We start from the raw sequence: 4,603 nt of genomic DNA on the forward strand, positions 1-4,603 counted from the left end.
GATAATGATGACAATATTGACATCACTGATAACAATTGTTACTGAAAATCTCTTTGAAAATTAGTATAAAAATGTATTAGATACATTTCCAAGCCTTCTACTAAGGGCGTCACATCTGTTGGGCATGATTGAGAGAAGCGCCCCTAGCTACTGACAGGATCCTTCGCCCAGCAGTTAACTACTGGAATGGGACAACATAGTCGTAAACAAGCAAGATGGAGATTGACGTGATGGTGTTGGAGATGTAAGCTCATGTCTTTTTCTTCGTCCCTTGACGTGATCCCCAGAAAGATGATAGAGATGGCGAGGTGCAGATGTGTCGTCATTGCTGTAATGGGGGGGGGGGTATTTTCCCTAATCAGAAAGCGTCATCTTGTAGGGAATATCCTAACATGACAAGTGAAGAAGATTGAGTATATATATATATATATATATATATATATATATATATATATATATATATATATATATATATATATATATATATATATATATATATATATATATATATATATATATATATATATATATGCCTTCTCCAGATCCATAAATGCTACATACAAATCCATCTGCTTTTCTAAGTATTTCTCACATACATTCTTCAAAGCAAACACCTGATCCACACATCCTCTACCACTTCTGAAACTGTAAGTCAACTATATGAATGAGAGATCGGCTGAAACGTGTAGCAAGCACATCTAGATGACTAAGTCAGACTTAATGAATAAAGAGATTATGTTTACATCAATACGTGAACACACACACAGTCTGAGAACCTACATTTCAATACAGATGTGGAAAAAAAAGGATCACCCGTCATGAACATAGGGTAGAATGATAATTGCTAAGTTCTAAATATCAAACAAAATCTAATCTTCAGTTCTAACTGTGGGTTTCAAGGCGCGATCATTACTTAACCTTTGAGAAGAGGGAACAATTGCTTCAGGGGAGACTAACTTAACAAAGCATAGATTTAGTTTCTGTTTTTCTTATGCAAAAACGGTCTAAGATACACAAGTTGATAATCCCAATTTGCATAGTCCAGAACTTCCGTGTAACTTGATGTTGCACTGCGTTGATTCTCTTCTGAATGGTGCCTAATTAGGCAGTTATACGTGTTGACGAACATAATGGTCGTTAATTTAGAACGGGAATTTTGACTGTTCCAAGCCGTAACTATTACCATATATATATATATAGTATATATATATATATACTATATATATATATATAATATATTATATATATATAGATATATATATATATACTATATATATATATATACTATATATATATATATCTATATATATTATATATTTATATATTTATATATATATATATAAATATATATATTATATTATATATATATATATAGTATATATATATATATTATATATATTATATATATATTATATATTTATATATTCCTCAGAGTCCACGGGAAAAATGAAACACGATAATTTCCAAGTGCACCTTCGTGTAATAATCACGTCATCAGGGGAGACACAAGAGAGAAATATAACAGTAAGTTGATACACAACGAAGAGACGAAGCTAGGACGCCATTTGGTAAACATGCGATTTTCCAAGACAGACAGCGAGTGTTCATAAATTATCATTTTACAAATTTTATCAACAATAGGAATTATCTAATTTGTATAAACCATCACTAATGTTTAGATTACAATTCTTTGTGTATTTAGTAATGGAAGATTCAATGATAATTCTCGTGGTAATAGAGTTAGAGTTGATAACTGAGATGGCATTACTCCAGTCAATAAATGGTCATAGTTTTTACCGTGATTAAACAAGCCTTTGATCCTTGTCCCGTTTCTTATACTATATTTATGTTGCTTAAGTCCAACAGAGTGATCCATACCAGTCTGCCCAACATAAAACCTATCACAATTTCTGCATGGCACATTAAAGATGCACCTAGAAAAATTTTCTGGTGAATTCCTGATTAAGATATTCTTTATAGAATTATTGTTGCTGGAGGCAACATTTACATTAAAGGATTTAAGCAATATATATATATATTATATTATATATATATAGATATATATATACATTTATATATATATATATAAATATATATATTATATTATATATATATAGATATATATATACATTTATATATATATATTATATATATATTATATATATTATATATTTATATATATATATAAATATATATATTATATATATTATATATATATATAATATATTATATATATTATATATATATATATATGTATACGTTGAATTGTATAGGTATGTATATTTGCGTGTGTGGACGTGTATGTATATACATGTGCATGTGGGTGGGTTGGGCCATTCTTTCGTCTGTTTCCTTGCGCTACCTCGCTTACGCGGGAGACAGCGACAAAGCAAAATAAAAAATAGATATATATATACATTTATATATATATATATATATATATATATATATATATATATGCATTACTGAGATTGACTTGATGAGGACTGCAGTTGCCCGTGCCGTCTCAGCTAACTAACAAAAATAAGTTTCAATGACTCGTAGTTGTCTCATCTGATGAAGGTATCTATTGTATCTAGGCCCTTCAGTGTGCCCACCGTGTTGACAACCTCAGTTGTAAACTTTCAAGATTATCTCATATATTATCATTAAAGGATTTAACGAGATTAGCGACAATATTGATTATCAATGCCTTCAATATCGTTGTCATTATCCTCATGAATATAAAGTTCCACAAAGGATCGTCCATGTTTCTCGTACTTACCGTACCTGACAACTGCAGGAGACATCTCAGACGGAGGGGAATTAAGAGGACAACTTTATAAACAAAATATGATTATTCATCATAATTATGGTACAAAATATATAACTATATTAACAAGATAACAATAAATGATAAACAATAACAAAGACGTCGTTCCCGATGTGGTCGCTACAGCAGCATTTATTATGAGTATATGTAAGTTATCTGTTGGGCGGGAACCGGGGCTGGGGCGGGTGCTGACGGGGCAGCGAAACTGTTTTTAGCTGCGTCTTCCTGACGAGCTTTCTCGATCTGGGCGATGGCGTGGGCGGGGAGGGGCGGCGGGAACGGGCAGGAGGTCAGACTCAACACGGTAACCATTGCCGTCGGCCACGAAGGTGAAGAGTGCGGGTGTGCCGTCAGGGAAGGTGAACCTGTGGACAAGAGTCAGTCCTTCGTCAGCTGTGGCTTCTTGAATCTAGTCATACTTCAACGTCAGAGTTGTTGAATGACTCTTACTGGGAACTTAAAGTAAACCTTGATGAAGCTGGGAACTTGAAAGATGATTAATATATTTACGTTATCATCATTGCTTGATTGTCAATTTCTTTCCAAGTTAAGTCTTTTATTACTATTTACACAAACCTGCTCATCAATAGCATCATTTAAATCACTATCAGGAAGCAGAAGTAAGCCACTACGTCAAACAGCCCTGAATACTCACGACCAACGGCCTTGTGAAGCTACGGCACCATCCGGCCCCTGGGGAGCTCCCTGCTCCTGACGACTGATGCCGTCAGCGCTCTCATAGTTGAAGCTGTAGGTTCCGACGGCGTCAGGACCTTCACGGTCGTCTCTCAGGATCTGTACAGGAGGTGGCTTTGGTCCGTAGGTCCTGACTGGGGCCGGAGCTGGGGCCGGTGCCGGGGTAGCCACAAGATAGGTGTACTGAGGGGCAGCAGTGGCCACTGTCACAAGGCACAAGAAGATAAACTGTGGAGGAAGAAGAAAGTCTCACATCTTACGTGTGCCCTTACGCTTCCTGGAGGAGGCATTGTGAAGGTGTTGTCAACCATCAAAACTGACTCTATAACCGCTAGCCTCACCAAACAGTAGTACAGCAGAAACAAATGATAATATTAACTGTGATACTTGTAACGTCCTGACAATATGGTTTACAGGAACAACAGAACATCTTGTGGAACTTAGATATAAACCAGAATAAAAATCAATCTTGATATTTCACATATTGTAGCCAGGCATACTAGTGGCCGTGTCTATGGATCACAGAACTCGAATCCTTAACCATATACCCTCCACGGCGGTAGGAGGCAGGAAGGCCTGGCCTTACCTTGTTCATGTTGCACTGGTCGTGATGGCTCTACTCCGCCTCTCTCTGCCTACCGACGCCTATATATACCACCCGTCCAGACCCGCCCACGGCTCAAAGGTTTTTGTGTGTAACCTACCGTAGTGCGGCTTCCATTTTCAAAGTAATGAGTACGTACGTAAATGTTAGTAGAAATGATCAGCCCAACAGTTCATCAGCAGCCGATGATATATACATATATATATATATATATATATATATATATATATATATATATATATATATATATATATATATATATATATATATATATATATATATATATATATATATATATATTATCCCTGGGGACTAAAGGGCAGGGAGCTGGGGGCTGGAAATCCTCCCCTTTTGTTTATCATTTTCCAAAAGAAGAAGAGAAGATGGCCAAGTGAGGATATTCTCTCAAAGGCTCTGTTCTTTGTTTTTAGCGCCACCTCGCTAACGCGGGAAATGGCGAATAGTATGAAATAAAAGATATGTATATATAT

The 4,603-nt window shown here is 35.5% G+C and overlaps 1 pseudogene; it reads right to left on the reverse strand.

Annotated features, from left to right (window-relative positions):
• Positions 1-2,818: 2,818 nt before the first annotated feature.
• LOC139765423 (cuticle protein AMP1B-like) lies at positions 2,819-4,141 on the reverse strand (annotated as a pseudogene).
• Positions 4,142-4,603: the final 462 nt, after the last annotated feature.

This window comes from Panulirus ornatus, chromosome 55 (assembly GCF_036320965.1).
Source record: "Panulirus ornatus isolate Po-2019 chromosome 55, ASM3632096v1, whole genome shotgun sequence".
In the NCBI taxonomy this organism is placed as follows: domain Eukaryota; kingdom Metazoa; phylum Arthropoda; class Malacostraca; order Decapoda; family Palinuridae; genus Panulirus; species Panulirus ornatus.